Here is a 15,630-nt window from a genome sequence, read left to right on the forward strand (position 1 = left end):
TATATTATAATATTTTTTTAAAGAATCAATTTAAATAATTATAAATTAATGATTCTTTTTTTTTTTTTTCTTTTTTATATGTTATTATGGAAATAATTCATCATATTATGATGACATTTAGGTAACATATTATAAGAATATTCATAAAATATTATCAAAATAATATTGTATTATGATGATATTTAGACAAAATATTATAAGAATATACACAAAATATTATCAAAATAATATCATTAGATAACAAAACTGTTCATGATACTCATACCTTTACTAGAGATAAAAGTATCAGGATGCACTTGTATTAATACATATTATCACAACATCACAAAATATTTTTTAAAAGGAAAAATTTTTTAAAAATTATTATAAAATTTGATTGAATTAAATTTCAATTTATTTTTTTAATAATTAAAGAAAAAAAAAAGCATATAAACTTTCTATTGAAAATGTTATTTTCAACTAGATGGCCAAGTGAACTTTGTTACACAAACAATATATGACGTATTCGTTATTTAAATAATCAGTATCCTTTGATATTATATCAATACGTTACTCTCTTCTTTTGATACATATTAATAAAATTTCAATTTATAAGATTTTATGTCAATTATATAAATAATATTATAAATTTTCTAAATACATAAGTTAAGTAACAAAAAATTTGAATAACAAGATAAATTTATATATTATGTTTTAATACTCGATACTATAATATATCGCATCCGTTACCAATTATTCGGTATCCTTTGATTTATACACAGAATGAACCAAAAATATGTATCAAATTTATTTTATTTATTTATATATTTAATATTATTATTATTATTTTATATTACAAAGTTTCTTAACGAAGCTTACAATGATTTCTCATATCGTACTTAACAAAATTATTTAGATCATATAAAATTTAAATTGTTAAAAAATTTTTATATTTATTATTATTATTTATTTTTATTAAAATTACATAACATAAAATTAATAATATTTTAATAATTATATAAATTAATTCTTATTTAAAATAATCTTATATTAATCTCAACAAATACTCTAATAATATATTTTGTCATAAATTTTTTTATATTTAAAATAAATATTATAATATATAAATACTTATATCAGTATAAAATTTCTTTATATAATTATGAAAAAATTAATTTAATAGTTAATTATTGATATTAATGCATAAATAAAAGTATTTTCTAATGAAATATATTTTGTCAATGTTCGATTAACACATTTCATAATAATACGTTTTCATTATTGACAAAAAAAGTTTTTCTAAAAATGAAATCTTATACTATAATATATATATTTATATATTAAATTTTTTAATTATTTATATACTAATAATTTATAATAAATCGATATTAAATAAAAAATAAAAATATATACTTTTTAAGTTTACCTTAAAAATATTATTGTTTTGTATGATTGAAATAATTAATATTAAACTATGTTTATTAATAATTGTTAATAAAAAAATTAAATATATTTTAATTTATAAAATAAATATTATTATTAAATTTATAATTTATTATTTTATATATTATAGAAATTGAAAAAATAAATCATGTTTACTACGACAGTAAATTAGAAATACTATTTAATTTTTATGTGTTTTCTACATGGTACTTTGACTTACATAGGGACTTATATTATTGTGAATAATGATATAATTGAAAACCTTTATTTTTTATTTGATAGAATTATTATATTTTATCATTTAAATATTTATAATAAATACATTATTTTTATAAAGTAAAAAATATGGCCGAAGAAAATTCTACAGCTGTTGCAGCAACTGCGGTTACTGCTGCTTCTACAACACCAACAAAAAAAGCAACAGCTTCTGGTGCTAAACGTACAAAACAACATTCAAAACCAACACATCCACGTACATCAGAAATGGTTGTTAACGCAATTAAAAATTTAAAAGAACGTGGTGGTTCATCATTACAAGCAATTAAAAAATATTTAGCTGCAAATTATAAAGTGGATTCTGATAAAATTTCACCATTTATTAAAAAATATTTAAAAGCTGCTGTAACTGAGGGAGCCTTGGTACAAACTAAAGGTAAAGGTGCATCTGGTTCATTCAAATTGGCTGCTTCCGCTTCATCTAATTCTTCAGCTAAATCAAAAGTATCCAAAAAAGAAAGTGGAGCAAAAGGTTCAGCAAAGAGTGCTAAAAGTAAACGGGCACCAAAAGAAAAGAAAGCCACAACTACATCATTGGCAGCCAAAAAGCCTAAAGCAAAAAAAGCGACTCCATCATCATCAACTGCTGCTAAAAAAGTTACTGCAAAATCATCAGCGGCATCAAAAAAAGCACCAGTTAAAGCAAAACCAGCAAAAAGTACAAAATCCGCTGCCAAAAGTAGCCCTGCTCGTAAACCGAAAGCACCAAAAGCTAAGAAAGCTTCTGTTGCCAAATCATCTCCTACAAAAATTAAAAAAGCAGCACCAAAAAAGAAATGATCTGTTACTTTAATAATATATTGAAATATTTCATTATTTTTGCTAAAAAATGAAAATAACATAGGCCTTAATACAGGCCACAAATTAATATTTGATAAGAGTAAATTATTTTTTGTATAAATATTTTATAAAATAATAGTTTAGAAACATTTGCCACAGTCAGTACCACGGATGGGTGGCCACTTGAGAATACTGTGTGCGGTTGCATTTTTATTTAAAATATATGGTATAATAAATAAGTATATATTTAAATTGATTACTTCATTGAAAATTTTAATAATATACTTTAATATTAATGATATTTATGAAAAATATATATTTGTAAAAATTTTCATTTATTACTGGCAACAGCCATACCACGTTGAAAACACCGGTTCTCGTCCGATCACCGAAGTTAAGCAACATTGGGCACAGTCAGTACTTGGATGGGTGACCGCTTGGGAACACTGTGTGCGGTTGCCTTTTTATATTAAAAATATAAATTATTTTTCTTCTTTTCTTTTTTTTTACACACCATATATAAATATATGTTATTTAGAAATGTAAACCTTTTATATTATTCATCAACAAATAAATATTATTTTTTGTATAAAATTTTATTGCATTTATAACTCATATCATGGTTACTTTAAAGCGAGAAGTTTTTTTAATATTTCAAATGAATATAAAATAATATAAATTTTATGAAATTTATTTATTTTTAGAAATAGCAATCGCTTATAATTATAACAAAATTTTAATAATGTTTAATTTTATTTCAATAATTTATATTTATATATATATATATATATATATATATATATATATATATATATATATTTTTTAATAAAAATAATATACTCTTATTTAATAATATATGTTGGTCCTATATATAGGACCGAAAATATTTCTTATTTGTTTTTTTTTTTTTAAATTGTCATTTAAAACGCTTATGCACGTTCTCCACGAATACGTCTTGCCAATTGTATATCCTTAGGCATAATTGTAACACGCTTTGCATGAATTGCGCATAAATTGGTATCTTCAAATAAACCTACTAAATAGGCTTCACTAGCTTCTTGTAATGCCATAACAGCTGAACTTTGAAAACGTAAATCGGTTTTAAAATCTTGTGCAATTTCACGTACTAAACGTTGGAATGGTAATTTACGAATTAACAATTCAGTACTTTTTTGATAACGACGAATTTCTCGTAAAGCTACTGTACCAGGACGATATCTGTGTGGTTTTTTTACTCCACCAGTTGCTGGTGCACTTTTACGTGCAGCTTTCGTTGCTAATTGTTTTCTTGGTGCTTTACCACCAGTTGATTTACGTGCAGTTTGCTTGGTTCTAGCCATTTTCAAATAATAATGTTTTTACAAAAAAACACACAATTTTAAAAATTATATTCGACAATTTGATACTACAAAGTCAAATGTTTAAATGCGAAATAAATGTGTTGTATTTATATTTATATGAAATTTCAAAATTTTTGTTGTCATATCCTATTGGATAGCTATCAGAGTATGGACTAATCAAATTGTATAGGCGTGGCTTAAAAAATCTTTAATGCTTTATATAAAAAGGCACAATTGTACCGGCGCTCACATACATTACAATACTTGTGAGGTTAACACACGTGTTATCCGTTCGTTAAAATATTGTAAATAATTTTTTATTAAAATGACTGGCAGAGGAAAAGGTGGAAAGGGTCTTGGAAAAGGGGGTGCAAAACGTCATAGAAAAGTTTTGCGTGATAATATCCAAGGTATTACAAAACCTGCAATTCGTCGTTTAGCACGACGAGGTGGAGTAAAACGTATCTCTGGTTTAATTTATGAAGAAACACGTGGTGTACTTAAAGTATTCCTTGAAAATGTTATTCGGGATGCTGTTACATATACTGAACACGCAAAACGTAAAACAGTTACAGCTATGGATGTTGTATATGCATTAAAACGACAAGGTCGTACTTTGTATGGTTTTGGAGGTTAAGAAAATATAATAATTTACTTAAAATATTTAGTAAATTTATTAAAGAATATTTAATACATCCGATAAATTTAAACAGGCTTTCCTTTTTGGGAAGCCACTAATTTTATTTATATAAGAGTAAATAAATTTGTTAATAAATATAACATATTATATAATTTGTTTACAACAAATTATTTTGTTTATAACATACATTACCAAATATTTTTATTTTTTTTTTTTATTGTAATATATCTGCAATAATAAATTATAATTTGTATATTATCTATTTTATTTTACAATAACTTATTGAATTTTTGAAAAAATTTTATTATAAATTAATATACTATTATATTTTTTATATATACAAGTTAAGAGTAACAAGTATCGATAGGAGATTATCGAATTTATAACTAATAAAACATTTCGCCTTAATCAAAGAAAATAAAGATTTTGCTATACCATTTTTTATACTTTCAATAAATAATTTATTATTAAATTTTTATTATTTCATTTATTTTTTAAAATTATTAAAAATATTTTTCTAATAATTATAAGCGTACATAAACAAGTAGTAAATGTAAAATGAAAATAATAAAGGTAATGTAATGCAAATGCATTACATTGATTTACGATATATATTCCGCGATATCCTTTATTATATTTAAAATTAATAATATTGATATACTAATAATAGATATATTCAAGCTATTAATATATAAAATTTTATATTAAATATGATATTAATAATTGTTTATTTAATTTTTTTGTATATATAAAAATAATTTACTCTTATTTAAAAAATTTGATGGCTCTCTTAAAAAGAGAGCCGTTTTTATATGTTGATGTATTTTTATGTTATCAATTAAATAATATTTTCGATTTATTTATTTTGAACTTGTATATTTGGTAACAGCTTTAGTACCTTCACTAACAGCGTGCTTTGCCAATTCACCAGGTAATAATAATCGAACTGCGGTTTGAATTTCCCGACTTGTGATTGTTGAACGTTTATTATAATGTGCTAAACGTGATGCTTCAGCAGCAATACGTTCAAAAATATCATTAACAAAACTGTTCATGATACTCATAGCTTTACTAGAGATACCAGTATCAGGATGCACTTGTTTTAATACTTTGTAAATGTAAATTGCATATGATTCCTTGCGCTTCCTCTTCTTTTTCTTATCACTCTTTGATATATTTTTTTGAGCTTTGCCAGCTTTTTTTGCTGCTTTTCCACTTGTTTTTGGTGGCATTGTTACAAACAATTAATATACACAGATAGTTACAGAACACCAGTCAGTATATGTATGAGCGTGTCGTGTATACAACTAGCGTATTATATACGCGAAGATGGATATAACAATAAAAATGAATACTACTCTCTGATTGGCTGAAAATAATACTATAAGGTGATTGGTTTATTTTTAAAGTTTTATATTTTATAAATATTATAAATTAAAATACCCAAATAACATTTTAAACATTTATGTTACAATCCCCGTAACGTACACATCTGTGTGATTATATTTACAAAAAAAAATATTAATTAAATAAATTTATTCGCTATGTCTGGACGAGGTAAAGGTGGTAAAGTAAAGGGAAAGGCAAAGTCAAGATCAAGCCGAGCAGGATTACAATTTCCTGTTGGAAGAATTCACAGATTATTACGAAAAGGAAATTATGCTGAACGAGTAGGTGCTGGTGCCCCAGTATATTTGGCTGCTGTTATGGAATATTTGGCTGCAGAAGTTCTCGAGTTAGCTGGTAATGCTGCCCGTGATAACAAAAAAACACGTATCATTCCACGTCATTTACAATTGGCAATTCGTAATGATGAAGAATTAAATAAATTATTATCTGGTGTAACAATTGCTCAAGGTGGTGTATTACCAAACATTCAAGCAGTGTTATTACCAAAGAAAACTGAAAAGAAAGCATAAATTAAAAACATTGCATTAATTTTTATAATAATAATACATCGATCATAGGCCTTTTAATAAAAGGCCACAAATTTATTTAAAATAAGAGTAAAAATTATTTTTATAAATAATATATTATAATATTTTTTTAAAGAATCAATTTAAATAATTATAAATTAATGATTCTTTTTTTTTTTTTTCTTTTTTATATGTTATTATGGAAATAATTCATCATATTATGATGACATTTAGGTAACATATTATAAGAATATTCATAAAATATTATCAAAATAATATTGTATTATGATGATATTTAGACAAAATATTATAAGAATATACACAAAATATTATCAAAATAATATCATTAGATAACAAAACTGTTCATGATACTCATACCTTTACTAGAGATAAAAGTATCAGGATGCACTTGTATTAATACATATTATCACAACATCACAAAATATTTTTTAAAAGGAAAAATTTTTTAAAAATTATTATAAAATTTGATTGAATTAAATTTCAATTTATTTTTTTAATAATTAAAGAAAAAAAAAAGCATATAAACTTTCTATTGAAAATGTTATTTTCAACTAGATGGCCAAGTGAACTTTGTTACACAAACAATATATGACGTATTCGTTATTTAAATAATCAGTATCCTTTGATATTATATCAATACGTTACTCTCTTCTTTTGATACATATTAATAAAATTTCAATTTATAAGATTTTATGTCAATTATATAAATAATATTATAAATTTTCTAAATACATAAGTTAAGTAACAAAAAATTTGAATAACAAGATAAATTTATATATTATGTTTTAATACTCGATACTATAATATATCGCATCCGTTACCAATTATTCGGTATCCTTTGATTTATACACAGAATGAACCAAAAATATGTATCAAATTTATTTTATTTATTTATATATTTAATATTATTATTATTATTTTATATTACAAAGTTTCTTAACGAAGCTTACAATGATTTCTCATATCGTACTTAACAAAATTATTTAGATCATATAAAATTTAAATTGTTAAAAAATTTTTATATTTATTATTATTATTTATTTTTATTAAAATTACATAACATAAAATTAATAATATTTTAATAATTATATAAATTAATTCTTATTTAAAATAATCTTATATTAATCTCAACAAATACTCTAATAATATATTTTGTCATAAATTTTTTTATATTTAAAATAAATATTATAATATATAAATACTTATATCAGTATAAAATTTCTTTATATAATTATGAAAAAATTAATTTAATAGTTAATTATTGATATTAATGCATAAATAAAAGTATTTTCTAATGAAATATATTTTGTCAATGTTCGATTAACACATTTCATAATAATACGTTTTCATTATTGACAAAAAAAGTTTTTCTAAAAATGAAATCTTATACTATAATATATATATTTATATATTAAATTTTTTAATTATTTATATACTAATAATTTATAATAAATCGATATTAAATAAAAAATAAAAATATATACTTTTTAAGTTTACCTTAAAAATATTATTGTTTTGTATGATTGAAATAATTAATATTAAACTATGTTTATTAATAATTGTTAATAAAAAAATTAAATATATTTTAATTTATAAAATAAATATTATTATTAAATTTATAATTTATTATTTTATATATTATAGAAATTGAAAAAATAAATCATGTTTACTACGACAGTAAATTAGAAATACTATTTAATTTTTATGTGTTTTCTACATGGTACTTTGACTTACATAGGGACTTATATTATTGTGAATAATGATATAATTGAAAACCTTTATTTTTTATTTGATAGAATTATTATATTTTATCATTTAAATATTTATAATAAATACATTATTTTTATAAAGTAAAAAATATGGCCGAAGAAAATTCTACAGCTGTTGCAGCAACTGCGGTTACTGCTGCTTCTACAACACCAACAAAAAAAGCAACAGCTTCTGGTGCTAAACGTACAAAACAACATTCAAAACCAACACATCCACGTACATCAGAAATGGTTGTTAACGCAATTAAAAATTTAAAAGAACGTGGTGGTTCATCATTACAAGCAATTAAAAAATATTTAGCTGCAAATTATAAAGTGGATTCTGATAAAATTTCACCATTTATTAAAAAATATTTAAAAGCTGCTGTAACTGAGGGAGCCTTGGTACAAACTAAAGGTAAAGGTGCATCTGGTTCATTCAAATTGGCTGCTTCCGCTTCATCTAATTCTTCAGCTAAATCAAAAGTATCCAAAAAAGAAAGTGGAGCAAAAGGTTCAGCAAAGAGTGCTAAAAGTAAACGGGCACCAAAAGAAAAGAAAGCCACAACTACATCATTGGCAGCCAAAAAGCCTAAAGCAAAAAAAGCGACTCCATCATCATCAACTGCTGCTAAAAAAGTTACTGCAAAATCATCAGCGGCATCAAAAAAAGCACCAGTTAAAGCAAAACCAGCAAAAAGTACAAAATCCGCTGCCAAAAGTAGCCCTGCTCGTAAACCGAAAGCACCAAAAGCTAAGAAAGCTTCTGTTGCCAAATCATCTCCTACAAAAATTAAAAAAGCAGCACCAAAAAAGAAATGATCTGTTACTTTAATAATATATTGAAATATTTCATTATTTTTGCTAAAAAATGAAAATAACATAGGCCTTAATACAGGCCACAAATTAATATTTGATAAGAGTAAATTATTTTTTGTATAAATATTTTATAAAATAATAGTTTAGAAACATTTGCCACAGTCAGTACCACGGATGGGTGGCCACTTGAGAATACTGTGTGCGGTTGCATTTTTATTTAAAATATATGGTATAATAAATAAGTATATATTTAAATTGATTACTTCATTGAAAATTTTAATAATATACTTTAATATTAATGATATTTATGAAAAATATATATTTGTAAAAATTTTCATTTATTACTGGCAACAGCCATACCACGTTGAAAACACCGGTTCTCGTCCGATCACCGAAGTTAAGCAACATTGGGCACAGTCAGTACTTGGATGGGTGACCGCTTGGGAACACTGTGTGCGGTTGCCTTTTTATATTAAAAATATAAATTATTTTTCTTCTTTTCTTTTTTTTTACACACCATATATAAATATATGTTATTTAGAAATGTAAACCTTTTATATTATTCATCAACAAATAAATATTATTTTTTGTATAAAATTTTATTGCATTTATAACTCATATCATGGTTACTTTAAAGCGAGAAGTTTTTTTAATATTTCAAATGAATATAAAATAATATAAATTTTATGAAATTTATTTATTTTTAGAAATAGCAATCGCTTATAATTATAACAAAATTTTAATAATGTTTAATTTTATTTCAATAATTTATATTTATATATATATATATATATATATATATATATATATATATATATATATATTTTTTAATAAAAATAATATACTCTTATTTAATAATATATGTTGGTCCTATATATAGGACCGAAAATATTTCTTATTTGTTTTTTTTTTTTTAAATTGTCATTTAAAACGCTTATGCACGTTCTCCACGAATACGTCTTGCCAATTGTATATCCTTAGGCATAATTGTAACACGCTTTGCATGAATTGCGCATAAATTGGTATCTTCAAATAAACCTACTAAATAGGCTTCACTAGCTTCTTGTAATGCCATAACAGCTGAACTTTGAAAACGTAAATCGGTTTTAAAATCTTGTGCAATTTCACGTACTAAACGTTGGAATGGTAATTTACGAATTAACAATTCAGTACTTTTTTGATAACGACGAATTTCTCGTAAAGCTACTGTACCAGGACGATATCTGTGTGGTTTTTTTACTCCACCAGTTGCTGGTGCACTTTTACGTGCAGCTTTCGTTGCTAATTGTTTTCTTGGTGCTTTACCACCAGTTGATTTACGTGCAGTTTGCTTGGTTCTAGCCATTTTCAAATAATAATGTTTTTACAAAAAAACACACAATTTTAAAAATTATATTCGACAATTTGATACTACAAAGTCAAATGTTTAAATGCGAAATAAATGTGTTGTATTTATATTTATATGAAATTTCAAAATTTTTGTTGTCATATCCTATTGGATAGCTATCAGAGTATGGACTAATCAAATTGTATAGGCGTGGCTTAAAAAATCTTTAATGCTTTATATAAAAAGGCACAATTGTACCGGCGCTCACATACATTACAATACTTGTGAGGTTAACACACGTGTTATCCGTTCGTTAAAATATTGTAAATAATTTTTTATTAAAATGACTGGCAGAGGAAAAGGTGGAAAGGGTCTTGGAAAAGGGGGTGCAAAACGTCATAGAAAAGTTTTGCGTGATAATATCCAAGGTATTACAAAACCTGCAATTCGTCGTTTAGCACGACGAGGTGGAGTAAAACGTATCTCTGGTTTAATTTATGAAGAAACACGTGGTGTACTTAAAGTATTCCTTGAAAATGTTATTCGGGATGCTGTTACATATACTGAACACGCAAAACGTAAAACAGTTACAGCTATGGATGTTGTATATGCATTAAAACGACAAGGTCGTACTTTGTATGGTTTTGGAGGTTAAGAAAAATATAATAATTTACTTAAAATATTTAGTAAATTTATTAAAGAATATTTAATACATCCGATAAATTTAAACAGGCTTTCCTTTTTGGGAAGCCACTAATTTTATTTATATAAGAGTAAATAAATTTGTTAATAAATATAACATATTATATAATTTGTTTACAACAAATTATTTTGTTTATAACATACATTACCAAATATTTTATTTTTTTTTTTTATTGTAATATATCTGCAATAATAAATTATAATTTGTATATTATCTATTTTATTTTACAATAACTTATTGAATTTTTGAAAAAATTTTATTATAAATTAATATACTATTATATTTTTTATATATACAAGTTAAGAGTAACAAGTATCGATAGGAGATTATCGAATTTATAACTAATAAAACATTTCGCCTTAATCAAAGAAAATAAAGATTTTGCTATACCATTTTTTATACTTTCAATAAATAATTTATTATTAAATTTTTATTATTTCATTTATTTTTTAAAATTATTAAAAATATTTTTCTAATAATTATAAGCGTACATAAACAAGTAGTAAATGTAAAATGAAAATAATAAAGGTAATGTAATGCATTTGCATTACACTGATTTACGATATATATTCCGCGATATCCTTTATTATATTTAAAATTAATAATATTGATATACTAATAATAGATATATTCAAGCTATTAATATATAAAATTTTTATATTAAATATGATATTAATAATTGTTTATTTTATTTTTTTGTATATATAAAAATAATTTACTCTTATTTAAAAAATTTGATGGCTCTCTTAAAAAGAGAGCCGTTTTTATATGTTGATGTATTTTTATGTTATCAATTAAATAATATTTTCGATTTATTTATTTTGAACTTGTATATTTTGTAACAGCTTTAGTACCTTCACTAACAGCGTGCTTTGCAATTCACCAGGTAATAATAATCGAACTGCGGTTTGAATTTCCCGACTTGTGATTGTTGAACGTTTATTATAATGTGCTAAACGTGATGCTTCAGCAGCAATACGTTCAAAAATATCATTAACAAAACTGTTCATGATACTCATAGCTTTACTAGAGATACCAGTATCAGGATGCACTTGTTTTAATACTTTGTAAATGTAAATTGCATATGATTCCTTGCGCTTCCTCTTCTTTTTCTTATCACTCTTTGATATATTTTTTTGAGCTTTGCCAGCTTTTTTTGCTGCTTTTCCACTTGTTTTTGGTGGCATTGTTACAAACAATTAATATACACAGATAGTTACAGAACACCAGTCAGTATATGTATGAGCGTGTCGTGTATACAACTAGCGTATTATATACGCGAAGATGGATATAACAATAAAAATGAATACTACTCTCTGATTGGCTGAAAATAATACTATAAGGTGATTGGTTTATTTTTAAAGTTTTATATTTTATAAATATTATAAATTAAAATACCCAAATAACATTTTAAACATTTATGTTACAATCCCCGTAACGTACACATCTGTGTGATTATATTTACAAAAAAAAATATTAATTAAATAAATTTATTCGCTATGTCTGGACGAGGTAAAGGTGGTAAAGTAAAGGGAAAGGCAAAGTCAAGATCAAGCCGAGCAGGATTACAATTTCCTGTTGGAAGAATTCACAGATTATTACGAAAAGGAAATTATGCTGAACGAGTAGGTGCTGGTGCCCCAGTATATTTGGCTGCTGTTATGGAATATTTGGCTGCAGAAGTTCTCGAGTTAGCTGGTAATGCTGCCCGTGATAACAAAAAAACACGTATCATTCCACGTCATTTACAATTGGCAATTCGTAATGATGAAGAATTAAATAAATTATTATCTGGTGTAACAATTGCTCAAGGTGGTGTATTACCAAACATTCAAGCAGTGTTATTACCAAAGAAAACTGAAAAGAAAGCATAAATTAAAAACATTGCATTAATTTTTATAATAATAATACATCGATCATAGGCCTTTAATAAAAGGCCACAAATTTATTTAAAATAAGAGTAAAAATTATTTTTATAAATAATATATTATAATATTTTTTTAAAGAATCAATTTAAATAATTATAAATTAATGATTCTTTTTTTTTTTTTTCTTTTTATATGTTATTATGGAAATAATTCATCATATTATGATGACATTTAGGTAACATATTATAAGAATATTCATAAAATATTATCAAAATAATATTGTATTATGATGATATTTAGACAAAATATTATAAGAATATACACAAAATATTATCAAAATAATATCATTAGATAACAAAACTGTTCATGATACTCATACCTTTACTAGAGATAAAAGTATCAGGATGCACTTGTATTAATACATATTATCACAACATCACAAAATATTTTTTAAAAGGAAAAATTTTTTAAAAAATTATTATAAAATTTGATTGAATTAAATTTCAATTTATTTTTTTAATAATTAAAGAAAAAAAAAAGCATATAAACTTTCTATTGAAAATGTTATTTTCAACTAGATGGCCAAGTGAACTTTGTTACACAAACAATATATGACGTATTCGTTATTTAAATAATCAGTATCCTTTGATATTATATCAATACGTTACTCTCTTCTTTTGATACATATTAATAAAATTTCAATTTATAAGATTTTATGTCAATTATATAAATAATATTATAAATTTTCTAAATACATAAGTTAAGTAACAAAAAATTTGAATAACAAGATAAATTTATATATTATGTTTTAATACTCGATACTATAATATATCGCATCCGTTACCAATTATTCGGTATCCTTTGATTTATACACAGAATGAACCAAAAATATGTATCAAATTTATTTTATTTATTTATATATTTAATATTATTATTATTATTTTATATTACAAAGTTTCTTAACGAAGCTTACAATGATTTCTCATATCGTACTTAACAAAATTATTTAGATCATATAAAATTTAAATTGTTAAAAAATTTTTATATTTATTATTATTATTTATTTTTATTAAAATTACATAACATAAAATTAATAATATTTTAATAATTATATAAATTAATTCTTATTTAAAATAATCTTATATTAATCTCAACAAATACTCTAATAATATATTTTGTCATAAATTTTTTTATATTTAAAATAAATATTATAATATATAAATACTTATATCAGTATAAAATTTCTTTATATAATTATGAAAAAATTAATTTAATAGTTAATTATTGATATTAATGCATAAATAAAAGTATTTTCTAATGAAATATATTTTGTCAATGTTCGATTAACACATTTCATAATAATACGTTTTCATTATTGACAAAAAAAGTTTTTCTAAAAATGAAATCTTATACTATAATATATATATTTATATATTAAATTTTTTAATTATTTATATACTAATAATTTATAATAAATCGATATTAAATAAAAAATAAAAATATATACTTTTTAAGTTTACCTTAAAAATATTATTGTTTTGTATGATTGAAATAATTAATATTAAACTATGTTTATTAATAATTGTTAATAAAAAAATTAAATATATTTTAATTTATAAAATAAATATTATTATTAAATTTATAATTTATTATTTTATATATTATAGAAATTGAAAAAATAAATCATGTTTACTACGACAGTAAATTAGAAATACTATTTAATTTTTATGTGTTTTCTACATGGTACTTTGACTTACATAGGGACTTATATTATTGTGAATAATGATATAATTGAAAACCTTTATTTTTTATTTGATAGAATTATTATATTTTATCATTTAAATATTTATAATAAATACATTATTTTTATAAAGTAAAAAATATGGCCGAAGAAAATTCTACAGCTGTTGCAGCAACTGCGGTTACTGCTGCTTCTACAACACCAACAAAAAAAGCAACAGCTTCTGGTGCTAAACGTACAAAACAACATTCAAAACCAACACATCCACGTACATCAGAAATGGTTGTTAACGCAATTAAAAATTTAAAAGAACGTGGTGGTTCATCATTACAAGCAATTAAAAAATATTTAGCTGCAAATTATAAAGTGGATTCTGATAAAATTTCACCATTTATTAAAAAATATTTAAAGCTGCTGTAACTGAGGGAGCCTTGGTACAAACTAAAGGTAAAGGTGCATCTGGTTCATTCAAATTGGCTGCTTCCGCTTCATCTAATTCTTCAGCTAAATCAAAAGTATCCAAAAAAGAAAGTGGAGCAAAAGGTTCAGCAAAGAGTGCTAAAAGTAAACGGGCACCAAAAGAAAAGAAAGCCACAACTACATCATTGGCAGCCAAAAAGCCTAAAGCAAAAAAAGCGACTCCATCATCATCAACTGCTGCTAAAAAAGTTACTGCAAAATCATCAGCGGCATCAAAAAAAGCACCAGTTAAAGCAAAACCAGCAAAAAGTACAAAATCCGCTGCCAAAAGTAGCCCTGCTCGTAAACCGAAAGCACCAAAAGCTAAGAAAGCTTCTGTTGCCAAATCATCTCCTACAAAAATTAAAAAAGCAGCACCAAAAAAGAAATGATCTGTTACTTTAATAATATATTGAAATATTTCATTATTTTTGCTAAAAAATGAAAATAACATAGGCCTTAATACAGGCCACAAATTAATATTTGATAAGAGTAAATTATTTTTTGTATAAATATTTTATAAAATAATAGTTTAGAAACATTTGCCACAGTCAGTACCACGGATGGGTG

The 15,630-nt window shown here is 23.5% G+C and overlaps 2 non-coding genes across 2 annotated transcripts; both read left to right on the forward strand.

Annotated features, from left to right (window-relative positions):
* Positions 1-2,821: 2,821 nt before the first annotated feature.
* On the forward strand, positions 2,822-2,940 carry LOC123304462. The gene has a single exon (XR_006536481.1). It is a non-coding gene; the product is annotated as a 5S ribosomal RNA (ribosomal RNA).
* Positions 2,941-9,308: 6,368 nt separating this feature from the next.
* Positions 9,309-9,427, forward strand: LOC123304463. The gene has a single exon (XR_006536482.1). It is a non-coding gene; the product is annotated as a 5S ribosomal RNA (ribosomal RNA).
* Positions 9,428-15,630: the final 6,203 nt, after the last annotated feature.

The sequence above is a fragment of the Chrysoperla carnea genome (assembly GCF_905475395.1).
Source record: "Chrysoperla carnea chromosome X unlocalized genomic scaffold, inChrCarn1.1 SUPER_X_unloc_55, whole genome shotgun sequence".
In the NCBI taxonomy this organism is placed as follows: domain Eukaryota; kingdom Metazoa; phylum Arthropoda; class Insecta; order Neuroptera; family Chrysopidae; genus Chrysoperla; species Chrysoperla carnea.